General features: G+C 41.6%; 1 protein-coding gene across 2 annotated transcripts in view; it reads left to right on the top strand.

Moving 5' to 3' along the window:
* The first annotated feature begins 1,562 nt into the window (after positions 1 to 1,562).
* Positions 1,563 to 19,539, top strand: part of nek7 (NIMA-related kinase 7) — a 67,185-nt gene continuing 49,208 nt past the window's right edge. The window contains exon 1 of one of the 2 annotated variants that reach the window (XM_080833496.1): positions 1,563 to 1,775. The gene's annotated coding sequence lies outside the window, so the exon portion shown is untranslated. Of the gene's footprint in view, positions 1,776 to 9,943; positions 10,029 to 19,539 lie in introns of those variants that run through there. The other variant, XM_080833497.1, reaches the window with a different exon arrangement.

Raw genomic sequence — 19,539 nt, 5'->3', positions numbered from 1 at the left:
TTTGGTAAAGATGCGAAAGAATGTTGGTTGAAGGTTTAGTAGATGTAAACAGTTTATTCATACCATCATTTCATAAAATAATATTCTTTGCTGCCATTCTAGTGTTAGCTATTGCTGTATATTCCTGTATAATGTTAATTAATAGATCTTGATACATTCAGCTAATTGGAAATGTCATATAATATTAAACTAAACAGTTACATCACTTCCAGAGGCAGATATGTTTACCGATGCTCTGACCAGCGTATGCTCATATTTCAAAGTCTTAAATGTGAACATGCAAGAATGAATGATTTCAATATGATTTTAGTGACATACAAATGTACTTAAAGCTTTAAAACAGCCTTTATTATGCACAGCTGCTGTATGTGTATACACTGAGTAGTTGCGTTGTAATGCAAAACAGGCATTCAATTAAAGGTGCTGTTAGCATTTTTTGGAAACCCCTCTCAGATGTAGGCATCATAGGAGTCTACCCACTCTGCCAATATGGGATACACAAAATTACTGGCAGGCATGCAGGGATGGACACTTCCTGACAGGCTAACACAGTTGAACAACTGTGGACTTTTACATTTTTTCATATTAGCGACCAAAACGTATGCTTAATCATTCTGAAACTTCAGAAAAAGAGATCAACATATACTGTTTAATCCCCAGAGGCAGAAGTTTCTCCACCCTTTCAGTGTGCAGGAAAGTCGTCAGGACTTTCACAACATAAACTACTTTAAATTTGAACTATGGAGAATTATGACCCAGTTTCGTCAAAATTATTTGAGTTTACTTATCTGTAAGCCTATATCTATTTGCTATTACAAAATAAGTTGAATCTGTTTAGGCTATTGAAAGAAACAGAAGAAGTATTAATGAAATAATGTATTGTTAACATACAATAATGAGTAGATTCTTAATTTCTACAAATTATGACACAGTATGAACTTGCCATTTTCATAACAGAAGGTGTTTATGCAAGGTTCTTATCTTTAGGCCTAAAAGAAGATTACACTTCATGTTCCAATGCTTATTTTGAAGTGGCTTAGGCTTTGCTCTCCTATGAAAGAAACACGATTGAATTTATTCAGAATTTTTGCATTGCTACTTTCATATTTCAACTCTAAAACTAACGCAGGGCCTTCCCACCAACCAATCTGGTCTTATCTGTATTTTTTTCAGTTAACATGGTCTGTTCCTCATACCACGAATGCACATGGCTAAATCTACGGATTGTATTACTGCGGCCACCTACTGTAGTTTCAAACTACTAGTTTGCAATAGGATCCCATCTCTCGCACCAGATTGTTCAACACTGTGAAATACAACTACTGTCGTCATCGGAGATGGTTTCAAGACAATCAAGTTCGTCTACAGGGGACAGAAACCACCAGAATAACTGGACAACATAGTGAAACTGAACATTATTAACAGTTGCACTACTAGTGCAACTTTTTACATTTGAGACAGCTGCTAACGGATTTTGACAGTGAAAGTTAGCGAGTCAACACTCACCCCGCCCCTTTCCTCCGTCTGGGAATGCTGGGATGTTTACATTACTGGCACGGGTCAGGAATGGTGAGCAGTTAAGGGAAAGTGTCTGAGCACATAACCGCCTTACCTTACGACTTACTCGTTGACAACAGACGTCTTTATTCGGAACGTGTCCAGAGAGGCCCCGGAGCTCCACTACCGCTCGACCTTGGCTTGAAAATAAGCAAAAGATCCGCCATCATCATCGCAAACCCCAGACTGTGGAGGCATAGAGAGGCTGCCACTTCCTGGTAAGAATACACTGCAACTGGAAAGTTGCTACTCGGCTAGCTAGCCATCTAGCACTCTTTCAAGACAGAAATTGCATGTAAAATTCATGCATACATTTTCTCCGCATGGTGTATAAGAGTCGTGGATTAGAGGTAGCTTAATGATGTGCAAATACTAGATTATACTGTTCTGTTAAGGGAGACAACGTCAATAAGTTGTCTGCGCACTTCAGCAAGTTTCCTCAACTTTAGGAAGTTAATTTAGCGATAGCTAGTTAGCCGGCTAACGTTGGCAGCCTGCTGTTAAAGTTGGTAAGCCAGTGTAAGCTAATGAGTCAGTTCTCTCAAACGATGTTCAGGGAAAGGGTTTTGCATCTCCTACCCACTTATGAACGTATTCATTTACATCAATAAAATAATAACGACTATAATATTTAACTTAATTCACTGCCATAGCTTGCTTGCTAACATTATTTAGCTCGAGTTCTGTTAGGGAATCCCTTGTGTCGCCAATGACGTATGGTTTAAAAGTTCCGTGAAGCGAAGCGAAGCACAGATTGTAAAATTAAGTATTGTGAAGGTAGCTAGTACATTTAAGATGACACTAAGGTTGAGAATTGAATCGAAAGTAAACCGCTGTGCATTGGTCACTTGAATTAAGGTGTGAACTTCTAAGTTTAAGTTGTTGCTTTTGCTTTACTGGTATTTACCTGTATGTATTTCACCATGATACTGTACTTTGGCGTATGAATATGTTTGCATTTCAGTAAACGTTGTTAAGACTATACACGTGGGTCAAACTCTTTAACTTCAATTACTTCATGCAGTGGCAGTGAGTCATAGCTGGATTTGAACAGTTGCCACATACACTCTGTGAACGTGTCACATCTTGCAACTAATGTGAGCAGATTAATGCAACAGTAGGCTCAACTGAAATGTCATGTTTCTGAATAGGAGGTTTTGAATTATTAATTGGCTGCTATTAGTTGCTCCCCATTTAGCACCCGTGCAGCTCTATATTGTAGCAGTGGAAGCTGGTGGTTGAAACGAAGTATAAAGAATACAATTGTGAACCTGAGAAAGCTAAGGGCTTTGGTGGCATGGGGAAAATAAGGCCTTAAACAGTGACTTGTGGTGAATTTTGGTAAACTGTGAAATTATGAGACTTACCTTCAAGGTATCACACATCACGGCATTCAAGCATTGCTTGGTCATACTCCTACTGATAATTGCCAAATGGCTGTAGAAAATACATTTCTGACAGTGCCTGTTTAGGGAACATGAACAGTATTCCATTCTCCATTCTCAACAGAATAAATACAAATCAAAAATGTAATCAAATTAATTGAATGTATTACTGATTGAGGTTATTTAATAATTATTGCTGTTCACCAACGCTTAAAAAAAACTACTGCAATTGGATGAACTTCATTAGCAAGTGTAACACATTCAGATAAAAATTGATTTAAGCCAATCACTCGCCAACTAGGCCTAATGTCCGACAAGCAAGATTTTCTCGAGTCATAAAACGTTTCTAATAATGAGTATCTCCCTAAATGTTATTCAGCTGATACAACCCGTGCAGCCTATTCAAAGGCAATTAAATATTACAACAATACCAAGATGGTGTAAGCTTGCTTTAAAAGGCTTGGGAAAACCTTCACTTACCTTTGCTGACACTAGCTAGCCAACTCGTTTACAAGTCACTGCTTTAACAGGAGCTGTTTCTGTTCTCCTGTGCTGTTCAGTTAGAACAAGCATACAATTCAGTAGACTCCAAGCGTTCTCTCTTTCAATGTTGAATCCAAGTCAGATCTTTCAATGTTGAATCCCAGTATAAAATTAGCTAGCTAGTTAAAAAAAACCCTCCTAAACTAATATTGGCTAAGCATAGCTAAAAAGCCAGTTTAACAGGAGTTTTGTGAGAAACCTAACTTGTAGATGACCCTGTCTCCTGATACTGAGAGTGTCAGGTGTTGGTCTAAATTACCTTCAAGCTTAAACTGCACTTTTTCTCTCTAGCTTGTAGCAGAACATAGATGCAAGAATCCTGTCAACCACAGTAATGCTTACTGAATGCAAGGACATCTTTATCGTTGTGTTCTCTCTTGAACCCACTGAATGTAGGGAGAGTGATAAACACTGTTCAGATCTGCTGTCAGTCATCTTTACATGAACGTGCAAGGAGCAGCCAATTGATTCAAAATGGCAAATTTGTGCTTCAAAGTCCGCCGCAAAAGGTCTGACCAATAAAAAAAAGAATACTACACATATTGACACCCATTAAAGTGCTTTATGATTTAAATTGTGCTTCATGTTATTTCAATTTCGGCCGATGGGGCCTCTGTTTGTACAGCTTACTTGATCAGTTTGTCTATGCAATATGCAGCAACAGGTAAGAAATCAATCTATCTTTAAATGTTACAGACAAATGTGGTTTGAATCCATATGTGTCGTTTTTCGCTTTTGTGATTTAAAAAAAAATTAAGTATTGCTTCATCTGCTTAATTGGACAAGTCCCCGCTGCACTGTAGGTGTAATGGTTGCCAGAGGGTTCAGTGCTGTGCAGATTTTACTTCACTCCCTGACAAAGCTAGGGTACGCAATGTACCCAGTGCAGAGTAAACCTCACTCCCTGACACCTTAAAGCTAGGCTACGCAATGTACCCAGTGCAGAGTAAACCTCACTCCCTGACACCTTAAAGCTAGGCTACGGAATGTGTTTCAGAAGCATTTTTTGTTATATTTCTGGAAATCTCAATGTATACCAAATTAAAATCTAAAATGAATATATACAAAATCTGGGGTAGTCGCTTGGCTGTGAAATGCCCATCCAATCCAATACCACTTTAGGGAATGTGCTAATCTTTAAATTGTGCTAGATGCAATTTCTTACCTCCAACAGTCATGTCAAGCAAGGGCCAAGTATAGTAAGCCGTAAAGTTTGAATTAATACCTTGGAAGATGTACAATAATACTAGTCACAAAATCTCCAATTTGTAACGTCAGTCATGACTGATTCACACTAAACCATATGGGTGACGAGCATTAAACGATGGCTGAGTTTCAAGTTGATAAACCAGTTGAATGCCCATTGAAGGTGGAGCTCGATGAAGCAATGTTGATTTCATCAGAAGAGAGCTGTTAGAATACAGATGTTGTCAAATTGGGGCCTAGTTTTTGAAGAAGAGCCAACCTTGTCTGTGAGTGGATTTGATGAGAAACAGAGTTTCAACAACTTCTTCCCAGACACGTATTACGTCACACAGTGCTAAAGTCATGTCTTACCCCTCACCAGACTAGTAGGTTGACTCACAGCTGGCCTAAAGCTCAACTTCATATTGAAGATTATTTGCACCTGTGCAACTAAGGTGGGGTGTGACCAAATACCTTTGCATATAATTCATACTACCTGTGAAGTGCCTTGACTCTGAGGATAATCTTCCTCTTAATTTGTAAAAACAAGCCTTTGTCATTGTATTTCTTTTGGAAGAGTCGCATATCTATCTTTTTTCTGCCTTGCTGTCAAAACTACAAAACTGCAAATGCACTTATGTGTTCAAAGGTTTTGTGAACAGAAATAGTAGGCCTATCAGTTCTTTTTGAAAAGGAAAAATATATTTTGAAACGGTTGGGTGAGGGAAAAGCCCTAAAAAGGCACAAGGTATTTTTGTAACACACTACGCTTTAATAGAATATTTGCCTTGATGGTCCAAAAAAGTTCTTTCCTAGGAAAAATGCCTTTACCAATGCGTTTTAGATGTAGAATACTATACAAATGTGATGTGTTATTAAACCAATGTTATAATAAGTTATGATAATGTGAATGACTAAATGTGTGTATGGACCTTTTCTTGCTTTGTGTTAAGTGCCTCAGCAGAAAAGGTTCAGTCAAATCAAAATTTAAATAACAATATCCTCAATGTATTGGTTGGTTTTGATGACAACTCAGGCCTGAATGAATAAGTAAACACCAGTAGTAGCTTTCTTATCACCAATATATGGACGCACAGTTATGGAAAACAAACTATATGTTTCAATGATCATTTTAGTAATGGCTTACCCTCTAATTCAGAGAACCACTCTTACCGCACAATCCATACATGTACGATTTACATTATACAGTCTATGTTAAATCATACAGCTGTCAGGGCCCTTAAAGCACATTCTGGTATTAGGTGTTACTCATAGTGGGAATAGAAGCGGTCCACAGATGCAAATGTAAAATGTCCGGGTCTAAACTCATTTTAAACACATTTTGTTATACTGTGACAGTTATGCAAATGCAGTCAATGAAAGCATCCAGTGGCATGTATCTAATGGTTTGTTTGTGATCATAAAAAAAACGTCATTCCACATCGGTTAACGGCTTCAGAGATGATTTTTCCAAGGAAAAAAGTGGAATAAGCAAACTCTTTTCTTAGTCTGACACTATAAAACATCTACTGTTGGCATTCGGTCTCTCTAGAAACATGTAACCTGATGTGTCCCTGGCAAGTTCCAAAGTCATTGTCTGAGAGGGGTTTGGTCACTTGAGAACCATTACTTAATTAGTTTTCAAACCCCTGTCCTCAGTTTTTAAATGTATGTAATCAAGCCACCAGCTTATGTCATAGAGAAAACATAAAAAATAAAAAAAGAAGTATAGCTTTGACTGGACGGGTTAAACAGGCTACACATAGAAATGGTTAGCTCAGGTAGTTCCTCCTTTCTGACAAAGAGCGGCTTATAGTATAATAAACACAGAGAATACGGCACTGGTTTCTGCAAGTGTTATGGACATAGCCTAATGCCTTAAATTAGTGATTTCAGTAAGTAAGTGAAGTAAGTAAGTGAATAATTGACAGATTTCACTTCTCAGTTGTCCTGCAGTGTCTTTAATACCGAATCTTTTACCAGCTCAGCCTTCATTAATAGTAGGCTACTCAAAGTAAGTTGTAGGCCCTTGTCAATACAAAACCTGGGGTGAGTTATTGTCAGTGGGGCAGCCCACTCAGTCCTACTGCAGAATCTGGCCTGCTTTACACTTGGCACCACTTTCAAATGGATAGATATAGCCCAGAGTGCAAAGGATGTAAAATTCCACTAAATGTGCATGCAGTTTGCTAGTCTAGAGGATCTTTTCCTGGCCTCAGTGTATTCTAGTTTAAGAGACCATTACATCTCCCCCATAACACACATGCTTGGTTTGTGTGTTTAGTAATAGAAATAAGGACTTTTTGGCTAAGTCACCGAAGCTAACAAAATAGCAACAGCAGACTCAAAACCCTGCACTTTTCAGACTGTGTGTCCTGAAGTAAACATATTTCCTGATCACAGCAACTCCTTCTGGACAGCATGTCTGGTTTATGATCATGGAGGTACTTTATTGATGGGCAGCATTAATGTTCGTATTTTCACCTTGGCCAAACCATTGACTGTGTCCTGGCACTACTGTGTAAAGGTTTTTGTTCAGAAATCTTTAATGGGACAGCAATGCATTGATATAGTACAGCCCACTTGAAGATTCAGGTCTGAGATAGTAATTTCATGAAAGCCCATGAGCTGGCTATCGCTGTGACATGACATGTCTCCTTTTTACTGTCTGTCAGCCTCCTCCTACAGATTTGAGATTGAGGATGTGAAAGTAGCAACCGCATTCTTCAGGAAGGACCAATTCAGGAAGACGGTGCATCAGAACCAGGAACATGCAGTGATTACTCCGCTTTTAGTTGTTAAACATGGGCCTATTCGTCCACGCTTACCACACATGTGGTACTGTACGGCTTCATGTAGCCCATGTAGGCTGTGCTGCTGCTCCCGTGAGTCATATGTCTCTATGATATAGGTCATCTCATGGGACACCGCAACCATTGGCAGCGCCTCCAACCCAGAGTCTCCTCGCCACATAAGCTACACTGGCATAATGTGAACAGTGCTGGAAGGATGTTCAGAAAGCACAAACGATTTTTACCATTATGTTCTCTTTTGTGTGTGTGTGTGTGTGTGTGTGTGTGTTTGTGTAGTTGTTGTTTGTAACAACTCCCCCCTTCTATCCTTCTTCCCCTTGATCTCTTTTGATTATATATAACTACAAATCCCCCAGGATATGAATCCACTTTCATGGAATTATTACAAGACACATATGCCACTGTAAACACAATAATAGTGACAGTGACAGAACAAATTTGTCACAAAATGAGACGAAAGGCACAATGAATTTGTGCCCAGGAAGAAAAACAGAGAAAAAGTACTAAAGGAAATCCATCATAAAACAAATGCCTGTGTCCCCAGTGGCATGCCATCAGCGTTTACTGCGACTTCCTTGCAAATGAGTCTTAATGTTTCAGCCAAGATCAGGGCACTGCAATGTGTTTATTTGTCTTTTTGCATTTATGCATGTGTCTTTTACATTTTTGTGTGCATGTATGTGGGTACTGGAAGATGTTCAGAATAGGCCCTGTCTGTCTGACTGTCTGTCTGTCTCATCTGCATTCTCCCTCAGTACCAGCCATGGCAGTGTTTGTTTCTGAGCTCTGGTGCAAGCCAAGTTGGGCAGCTCTCTCTCTCTCTTTTTTTCCCGCCCCTCCTTTTCCTCTTCTTTGCTGGGGATACGGGATGCGGGGCAGTTTAGTGCGGCCCGCGGCGCCTGTTGAGCCCCGAAGCAAGCCACAAGAATCCCCCTGGTTCAGAGTTCTCCAAACAGTGCCCCCACCCTTCCTAATGCCCCCACCGAACCCCTCCCCCCTTTTCCCTCCTCCTCCCCACCACCCCTACCCCACACTCGGTCAGTGGGAAACAAACAGGCCTGCTGGAAGCTGCAGGAAGCAGCTTCAGCACAGACCTCTCCTCTCCCCACCTCAGAAGTCATGCCAAACTGGAACTGGGGAGACCTTTGCCAGTGCGGTTGTGGGGCAGCGTATAAAAATACTTTACAGATGTCTGCAGCCAACCAGGCCCGCAAGCCAGCAGGGCATCTGAGCTGCTCCCACCGAAGGCTTTTTTTTTTTTTTTTTTTTTTTAAGGGGTGGGAGTGGAGCAGGGATGGGTCTCGGGTGAGTCGGTCGTATGTTGTATTCAGATGAAGAGCAGGCATTGGTGAGATGATTGTAGGAATGGTTTGTTAAATGGATGTGGATATGAGGAGGTTGAGGTGGCTGGGTTGTGCACGTGAGGATGGAGAAGGCTGCAGAACCATCATGCTGTGTGTGTTGGGCGGGGGTCCAGTGCCACTGACAGTTTAACAGTGAGTATTTTACAGCACAGCATGCTGACCGCTGTAAACAGGACACATTGCATGGAGACCATGTAGCGTACTGGCCGGGCAAGTCTTGGAAGTCGGCAGCATTTGGGAAAAGGCAGATGGCACAGACTGGTGGTGTGCCTGTTTTTTTTCTTCTTCTTTTTTTTTTGATAAATAAAAAACACAGATGAAAGGCCTCTTTGAACTGGGAGTCTGTCACCACAAAGTCTGCGTGTCTTTGGGTCAAAATATAGCTGAACTGCCATAATATTAACTTTTTTCCAATTCATAAATTGTCAGCGATATGGAAAGTCCCATGCAATGTTTTTAAAAATTGTGGTGGAATCGTTTTTTCCTAGATGATGGTAGCTCTTGGGTCAGATGATGGCATTTTTTAACAGGTATGGTCATCTTATTTACTGGGGGGGAAATACAGGCAGACTATAATGAAATGTAATATAACCATCATTTTTGCAAGATGTCTGGCTTGAGTCATGGTCAGTGTTTCCATTTAGCTGACTAGGTGCCAGACATTATATGTTCATGGCATTAGCTCCAGAGGAGCTTACCAGTATTATACACTAAAAGGGCCCTATTTTGATGGCGAAGACAGCAGGCAGCAACAAAGGACAGAGCCAGGCCAAAGTTAATGAGAGAAAGATTTGGTTAAAGCTGACCAATAGCATTGTCGAGAAACACTTTTAAACTGAAAGCATCCGATGAGATAACAATGTTGCTGCGGGTTCTGGACAGGAATAAAGAAGTGCTGATTCTGTCTGACACGTTGACATGTGGTGCGACTTGTGGGAGCAGAAGAGGTCAGCTCTATTTTTGTGTGAAAATAAAAGTTTGTTTCTCTGGTTTTCTTAGTAGGCTACTTTCACTCCTTTACCCAGTATCATAGCTTACGTATTGTGTGATAGGTTGAAATACATTGATTTTACATTGATTTTTTTTCTGCAGTCGATGCATCCAGAACCCCAGCAGAACCAGACAGATAAGGGAAAGCCTGTTTGCTGATCAACAGGAAAGAGTGAACATGAATTATAAAGGTATTCATTTGTGTAACCCAAGACTACTGGTATGATAGATAGATTTACCAGAGTTGGGCAGTGATCATTTTCGATTGGTGCATGTAAATTTTCCCTGTCAGAGAAGACTTTGTCGCCACGCCTATATCCAAAATCCATGCCTCAGATGGAAAGTTTCAGAAAGTTTAGACAACTTACCCAGGTGGAAAATGTTGCCGTCAAAATAGGGTCCAATGATTTTTACTCATCACAGCAGTGCTGTCACTTTGCAAATTGATATCAGCATTCCAGAAAGAGTTAACGCCTAAATACAGAATTTTGCAACTGGCTGAGTCAGAAATGTGGAATATTTTTGAGTTTGGTTAAATATAGGTTGGTTCCTTAGATTGGTTCACTATGTCATCTGTTGGTTTAAATTCACGTTGTTGGCCCAACTGAAGTGGTAGTACCGAGTAGGCCTACTTATGTAAATCAGTCCTGCCTGTAGGCACTTTACTCCAGTGAAAAGATGTACTATGGAAGATTTGTGGGAATGCATTAGCAAATATGTTTTGATAAGACAAGGTGCGGAAATGTTTGGAAATGGTCCATGTTTAGGAGGGCCAAAGTAAATGAATCATCTTATGACTTGTCTTATGAGGATAATGGTGTCTCAGGCTATGATTGTTTGGAAAGAAGCTCTTCCTTTGGGACATTAAAGAAGAAAATATTCTTTGGTTCAGTTTGGAGATCAGAACATAATGTGTGTGTGTGTGTGTGTGTGTGTGTGTGTGTGTGTATGTGTATGTGTATGTGTATGTGTGTGTGTGTGTGTTTGTGTGTGGGAGAACATGCTGAAGGGGTGTTTTGCCTTTGTGGATACCAGTGAGCTGAAGGAGTTTTCGATGAAGACTTGGAGTTGTGGCAGGGGGTATGGGGGTATGGCTGTCTCCTCTTTCAGTTGAAAGAGAAGGAAGTCCCTAAAGGTGTACGGCAGGTGGTGGATGAGACGAGGGGTCGTTGGGCCCCTGGGACCCCTCTGATCCGGCGCTAGTTAGTCGCTCTGCAGTGCAAGAGCATCAGACGACAGGAATGCACCCCCTTGCTGCCCCCCACCCCTTCCACCCCACCCCAGATAAAAACGATAAACAACCGCAATGGACCGATCAGTTGACAGCACAGCACGCCACATCCCCGTTAACCCCCCTCTCTTTTCCGAGTGTGCTCTGCAGGGGGGTACAAGCAGACAGCCTTGGCTTTTGGAGGCCCGGCGCTTAACATGTTAATGATTCCTCAGTGTGGAGGATGATTAGTTGCCTCCTCTGTGTATCATTTCCATTTCTGTTGTGTTTTTGTCAGTGTGGAGGCTTTCTGATGCATTGCCTTGACCTATTTTTGACCCCAGTCTTAGAAGACTTCAATGTAAGTCCCAAAAATATAGAGGCAAAACATGGTCAATAAAAAGACAAAAATATGTAACTGATAGGCAGAAATAGATCAATTGCGACAATAATGTTATTATGTAGCACGGAGGGGAGAAAGGGAAAGTAATGTTTTCCCCCCCAAATAGCATCCTCAGATAAAGAGCAGGATTTTGTGGGTGTCCAGGTTTGATCCCCTACCGTGTCTCATTCACCATCTGTGTCTGAGCGTGCCTATGAAAATGACTGTCCCCGAATAAAGGATGCACTATGATATCCATCATCAGACACTAATGAAGCCGCAGCCTCTTAAAGCCTCCCACCCCCCACACTTACGCACCTCTTCTGAAAGCAGCTGAAGTTTATCACATAGGCAGTCCCTCTAGGTCAAGCATCGTGTTCTTAACTGAGTCTCGTCTCTTTGCTATCAGCAAGGATGAGAGTTAGAGGATGTCCCAAGCAGCCTCAGAGCAGGCCTCAGTTTGGAAACATCAAGTTCTAATTGTTGGGTTCCTAACAAATAGAACTTGACCTAAATATTTTGCACTGTGAAGAGCTGAAATGTGAAGGAGGATGGTCTCATTGAAATCACTGCAAAAGTACAAAAGATATTTTAAACCTAGTACTAACGTTTCCAACAGAAGAAGGCCATTAGAAGATTCTCCAAATGACTTTTATTAACCAAACTGAAGAATTCCCTTTTCTCTTATTCAAACCACTTTAGCACCCAAGGTCATCATGCAGTCATGCTTAGCGATATGCAGCAACCCTCTCAGTACACAAGATCAAGAATGACTGGGTGGCTAACTTCGGTCATCAAAAGTCAGCAGTGGTGTAATCCTGCCTTAAATCTTTTGTGCCTTGACAAGCCAAGGCACATTTACCATGTTAAGTGATTGGTTGTCTCCTCTAAAGAAAATAAGATAAAAAACAAAAATAAGGTATAAAATAAAAGATAAAGGTGTGGTGTTTGGTAATAGATGTTCAATTGATGTATTACATTGTTAGGAGTGCTGTTATATTTATTGATAGTGTTGTTGGTGTAATAAGTAATGGCTTTAATGTCCCTTGCATCTTGCTAATGGTTTCCTAGCGATTTTACCAGAGGTGTTTTTTTTAAGAAGCAGGAGGCCATGAAACAGTAGAACCTTTCTGAACAAACAGAGGTTCAATAAATAATAAATGTGTCTTGGTTTAGAGATGCAAACCGCAGACTGATGTTTTCCACAAATCTTTATTTAAATTATTTTTACCTGTCTGAACTTTGGCCTAAATCGATCATAATGAAAGTGTATAACATTATTCATCATATTTATGATCGATTTATCTCTTCTGTCATGTTACTGCCTTGTTCAAACTCTTTTTCTCTGTTTGAAAATGCCTAGCATTAGCTATGCATTCTCAGTAAATCAGCCCGGGAGTGTATAAGCCCAACACGTCTGTGCTCATCCCCACTCTCACAGTGAAAGCTGGTAAGCCAGGTGTGATCCCTGAGTTTCATGTTTGCCATCTACCACAGAGGAACAAATTCCAGGAACCTTTCGTGCTGCGCATGTGAAAATACCCAGTGCCATGGATGTGTTTCTCGTCAAATCCCAACACTAACATACGCCACTGACAGATAAAGCCTGACTGCTAAGTCTAATGGAAAATCATCATAAATAGCTACAGAAGGACAAATGAAAAGCATAAAGAACTGTAAGCAACACTTTCCTGCTAGTTGCTAAGCTTTAAAACTGACATTTTTTTTTTTTTTTTTTTACTTTTTGGTGATTGGCAGTGCGCTGTGGAATTTGTTGTCATGGTATCGCCTCTCTCCAAGCCCAGAAAGGGGACAGCCAGAGGCAAAGTGGAGATCCGCAGCCCTGTAGGCTCCTATTAGCATGACTGGAGTCAGTGGGAAGCCCCTCGAGCTGATACAAATAACAGAGACTTAGCCCAGCGGTGCCAGTTGTCACATCCAATTGTGGTGAGGGGGTGCATTGTGATAATTTGGTGGTCAGTGACATGGGCTAACGAATAAGCCCTTCATTAGACCACAAGAGCTGAGGGTTTTGTCCCATTTCATGCAGCCAAAAGTTCACAGCTCCTAAATATACTTCGCTGAGCAATGTCACGGAACAACAGCGCTCGGCCCCTACGAGTGACTTCACAAATGGCTTTGTGGGTGTTAGAGGCTTGGAACCTAGGACTGGAACTTGGACTTGACTCCGCACATTATGCCATGAAGCACTCTCTGGAAAGGGAGATTCTAGGCAAGAGTGTGAGAGAACATAAAAATATTTTAAGGGGCCTTTGCAGATGTATCGATTGTTTTGTGACTTGGGTACTCGAGTTGGAGTAAATCGCTTGAGCATATGCTGAATACGGATTTCTTGGTATACCTCATGGAATTAGTTGTCACACCACCAGTGACTGTTTCAAAATACAGCTTTCCCCTGCTCAGTTCGTTCCAAGCAAACCCTTTGGAAGGGTCCGAAATGTAAGTGTTTTGCACATTCTAGACGAAAAATTCCACCGGCAAATCATATTTTTTACCGAACAAAAATAATGAATTGCCTTTTTGTGTCAATACCTTATTATCTCAATTAAATACTGAAACAAATGTATTATGTTGATTACAACTTTAAAGAGGACATAGCAAAATCTGAAGCAATTTTTTTTATATTGATCAGCAGTTAATACATTCGTTAATGTCACATTTGAACATACAACTGAAGAAGTCTTCATCTCAAAATTCTGTTGAACATATTTGCTATTAGCTATATTTTAGGGGCAAAGCAGAGTACATTTGAAGTTTCGTAAATTCTTTATCCTTATTTATCATTTGAATCAATCTAGAGCTCCTCCTCCTCAGACATCTTAAAGCACCTCCAGAGACAGTCTGTTCTTGTGCTCCTGACAGAGTCTGCTCAGACATGGCTGATATCTCCGTTATCTTCATCCTTTTAGCAGGTGCCTTGTCCTGGCTTACTGGTGGCAAGCGATAGTTACTGACGCTTCGTCAGGACCTGTTCCTCTGATTGCCAATTGTTTCTTATTTGGTTACAGTAATGGTCAGATGGTTTGTTAGATAGGCTTAGACCAAAAAATGTCAGGCTCATATAAGCCAGAGGGAGAGTAGGGGCGTGTGTGTGCGTGTGCGTGTGCGTGTGCGTGTGCGTGTGTGTGTGTGTGTGTGTCAACCTTTGACACAGATATAGGACAGAAGCAGAGTGCCGGTAAATCAAAATGCGGTAGAGACTCTCGGGATAGTATTTTATGACTATTTTGGTACAAACATTTACCCGCCAGTGTGGTGGAAAGTCTTCTGAGATTTACCTGCCAAACGGAAAAACTACCCACATTTGGCGCCTGGCGGGTGTTAACTTTGTTCCCTTCCCATGGGTATTCAGGACACCCTCTCTGTCATTATGGTTACCTAAAACTCCCTGTTCTGGAACACAAAATACAGACTGCTGGGTGCCAGGCAAATGTAGTCACATCAGTGTCAAAACTATGGGCTCTGATACTTAATAATCCAAACCCTTGACCGTTGCGTTCACAGGCCCACTTAGTCATTTTTTCCACTGCACATTGCAGTCTTGGGTGAACATTTTTAGACCTCCATAAGGGGAAAAAAGACCACAGAAGTTAGACCGGGCTACAGTGGGCCTGTTTATGTTCACAGCAAATGCAAGTCCGGCTTATGTTCATGGCAAATTAACTGTTTTGCTTGTGCTGCACCACATGTGGTTTTTGCGTCACCATGAAGCACCTTGAGCAACAGAAGAGGTGCTGCCTCATGCTGCTGATGTTTTGTCAGCTCCTGGTGCTCCACCCTTGCTGCTATATGAGAAGGTCTTCGGATTCGATTTAGTGTTGGAACACCAGGCATTCTGGCAGCCACTCAGATGATTATGAGTTCAGTCAATACCTGAGGGCATTGTGTGGCTTGCATACAGCACAAAATGCCATCTGACATTTACTAGATTTCATAGTATTGAAATATTGAAACCTTTCACCGAAAAAGAAAATGTGTGGAAAAAAAGACGACCCAGGACAAGACATGTTTGAGATACTCGTTTTCATCTCCCGTCATTCAGAAGGATGGGCCTTTCTCTCAGACAAAAGGCACGGAGTTTGGACCAGTTTCAGGGTGCATAATGGAAGCATTTGCATCTTTCTTAAGAGCGCACCGCTCCGTAGTCATGAGCCTTGTCTACATCAAACAGCAGTGTGCCTGAGGGGCTGGTATCCAGTCCAGATTAATTAGCGCTGACCGGCCCTTCGTCAAGCTTTTCTGCTGTAAAACACCTGCTGAATTGACAGCGCTCTACTGAAAGCCCTTGACGGGAGGCAGGTTGCTTGGGTTTGGTAATTCAGGGAGGGCGGTGGATGAAAGAAAAGATGTTATAAAAAAAAAAAACATAGCTTGTTACGTGAGTCCTTGTGCGAGGCAGGACAATGGGGCTGTAAGGTGGCCAGGGCCTTTAGCTGTCTGCCAGCTCCTCTGGAGTGGCCCAGAGGAGGAGAAAGCGTGACACCTGCATGCACTTCAGCCCTGCAGCTCAATGGCAGTTGTTTGTGTGGTAGGCTGGAGGCGGAGGGGGAGGGGGAGGAGAGCAGGAGGAGCGTAGAGGACAACCCCTCTTGCACCTCCACAAAACACAGTGCACCAGCACAAAAAGAATTACAATTCCGGACTAGGATTGAAAAGGAGCACTGCCATAAGGGCATGGTACTTCAGCAGGTACTTGCTCAGCTGAAGTCCTGAAAAGGGTATGTGGAAGACGGTCAATGTGGTGGCTGACAGCATGGCATTTAATGATGAATCAAGACTCCACTCTCCTGGGATGTCTGTCTGTGGCTCTCCTACGCTTATATTCAGTCTGCGGTGTGTATAGTACATTGATATGTTCAAATTTTCCACTTAATTTAACATTTATCGCTCCAACTTTTTGTGTGTCCTGAAACCTTCCTCCAGATTGCCATCACTAGTCTAGTCTGAAGTAGTCTGGAGATGAAGTCACAAGTAGGATGCGGTAGTAGTGTAACTAGGGGAAAACAGCCAGCTGGAAACAAGGAGCCAGTTCCCAGCGGAATATCTTGTAATATTTTATGGGAACATCACAACAGCATGATGTTTTTTGGTAAAACACCAATTTATGTGGACTTTAAAAACACTGTGGTTCTGAGAAGGACCTCCAGGGGGCATCCTCTTTGATTTTGATGACGAGGACTTATTTTAAAGGTGGACAAGGCCGGGGCTAAGTGAGAGTTTGTAGGACTGGAAGCTTACTTTATGGTGGAGTAAGAGTGTTACATTATGGTGGGGTATGATAGGTGAAGGCCTGGGACATTAATCAAGCCGGGCCCTCACATGCAGCGGGTGCTTTCGCTGTGCTATTTACTTCTGCTGGGGAATAATCATTACCCTATAAAACCTGGAAGTGAAAAATGTAAAAGAGGCCTATAAATAGTCCCTGGACAGAAAATATGGATTGTTGGCGCGGGTGCTCCCACAGGACCTCAACGATTTATTTTTTTCTTTCCCACCCTAAATAAACGAGGACGATTTTAAAGAAAGAGGGACGTCTTTTGGTGCAAAGCCTCTTGCCTTATTTTCATGTAGATTTTTCTGCTTGCGTAGTTTTATTTTTTGATTAAGTGCCCCTGTGCATGATAAGTCAATAATGCTATTCTTTCCTTAGAATTTAGTTGAAAGATGAAATGGTCAATAAAAGGGAATTTTAATCGCCTTTGAATTTGGTTGGCTTGAAAACTCTAAGGTAATATTTAATACAGGATGGTTTAATGCCTGGTGAAATGGGTGCAAATCATGCTTCAAAGCATTGAAAATTAGCATCTTGCTTCCTTCCTTTCTTCTCCCTTCAACTTCCATTAACCACTTGTCTGTTCACATCATTAGGGTCACAATGTATGACCCTAATGACCTACCTTTTTAGTGTGTACCATATACATTTAGTGCACAATATTTATTTTTCTCCCAAATCCATGATCATGAAGTTATGACATGTTTGTTGTTTTCTTTATTTCATGAACAAGTATTTTACTTAATTAACTAACTGACGTTTTTATATTATTTCAAAGCCTTCATAAAAATGGTCTAAACTAGGGATCCTGACTGATGGGGAAATGCGGCGATTCCCCAGTCAGATATCTGGTTGTTCTTAGATCCCCAGCTTAGAACACAGAGACCCATACTTACTGAGAGGTGTAATTGGTCTTTTTTTTCTGATGGAGCACACTCAGCAGCTAATGATATCTGTTAGTGATTAAAATAAATTGGAGAATGTGCTGCTTTAATATACGACCCCTCCATCATTAGACTCTTCCCTACTCAAGACTCAGATGACTGGAAGACCGCTACCTTTCATGGAGAAGACAGGGAGGGTGAAAAGAGGGAGAGAGGGAGGAAAGGGAAGAAAAAAAACACAAACTCAAAGGTTTTCACCAGTTCTTATAATCATGGACACCACTTCTGCTGTTTCCCAAGGCTCAAAGAGCACTTTGATTTACGCAGTTCTCATCCAACCCCGAGTTGTCACATTCTCCCTTGTTACTGTCTCTCTGTCTCACTCTCTGTCACTCCATTTCTTTCTGTCACTGATCGTTTGAGAAGTTTAAACAGCGATGGCTCATCACTCCATGCTCGTATGCATTGTCCTGCCGAGCTGCCACTCTGTGAAGTGTCTAGCGGCCAGTTCAGACACCGTTTTCAGCAGCAGGGTCCAGTTAATAGTCGCCCTTTGACCAGGACTATTCTTTCACTTTTTGATCCTTCTTTTTTTTAACCTCCTCCCTTGATTTTTTCCCCTCTCTCTCCCTGTCTCTTTAATTAATTATGCAAAAGACAGGAAATGGGGATTAAAGATGAGATGTAGCCACTCACGATCACGCACCATCTCTCTGTAAAATAGCACATTATGCTAACAAGGCTTGCTCCAGGTGAGGTTTTTTTTGGAGGTGTGGGGAGCCACGGGCTGGAGGGAGGTGAAGACCCCCTCGGGCTTCACTGGGGTTGGCTCCCTGTACGTGGGAGATGGGGGGAGGGAGGTGGTAGGAGATGAGAGGGAGAGTAGGGGGCTTGCTAACTGTGCTTTGATGGTATTACACCAAGCATCCTCTGCAGGCAAGGAGAAGGCCAGGGAGAGTCTAATGGCACTGAGTTATTCTGATGGCTGAGTTGTTCTCATGGACCTCTGGTCCCTTGCTGATCCCTGCTTGAGAGGAAAAGAAGAGCTCCCCCTCTCATACATGAGGGATGGCAGTAATGTGGGATTTTGTGCACAACCACAAAAAAGAGATGCTTTTGTGGTGATGATTCTAAGAAGTTCAGGGCAGCATCTTTAATTACCTTTACAAATGGACTCCTATGCTCTTTCCCAGTTTAAATACCTGGATTGTACTTTATTATATTCCGTTTTTTTCAATCATAAATGCAGTAGCATATTTATCTATTGTGGTCATGTGACTTAAACATCTCTTAGAATCACATCTTGAGTGAGTGATTACAATTAAATTCCATCCTCATAGCTGTTCATCTGAGTTGAGATGAGTAGAGGATGATAAATTATTAGCATGATTTATTGTTACCCTTAGTTTTAATGCTATGGCATTGGCTATGGTCTTACATTATGTCCTCACAGAATATTTGCATCTTTAACTAATGGCTTCAATTCCTACTATTCCAAGATGGGAAGACTAGGAAGAGTGTCTGATCTGGCATACAGGTGTTTGAGTACGGGTTCTGTCCAACCAGGTCATACTCCAAATGGTTTTAATGTGTATGTGAATTTGTGATTGAGAGGTTAAGTATTGTAAGTGCGAGTGAGTCAGTATGTGTTAGGTTGTGTTACATTTAGTGTTTGTGTGCAAATGTGTTTTCAATTTTGCTGTGTGAGAGGGCAACTCTCTGCTTGCCAGACGGGGCCTTGATGTAATCTGGCACTCTTAATTGATTGCGTTAAGGAAAGTGTTGGTTGGATGTGAGAGGCAGAGAAGAAAGAAGAGGCACACATGTAAATTTCCAGTTGCCCTCAGGTTATTTTGACACAGAGAATAGGTCAGTGCGTGTGTGTGTGTGTGTGCGTCTGTGCGTTTGCGTTTGCGTGCGTGTGTGTGAGTGC

Source organism: Sprattus sprattus (assembly GCF_963457725.1).
Source record: "Sprattus sprattus genome assembly, chromosome: 2".
In the NCBI taxonomy this organism is placed as follows: Eukaryota; Metazoa; Chordata; class Actinopteri; order Clupeiformes; family Clupeidae; genus Sprattus; species Sprattus sprattus.
The sequence above is the reverse complement of the archived record's forward strand: the minus strand, read 5'-3'. Positions and strand labels throughout refer to the sequence as shown.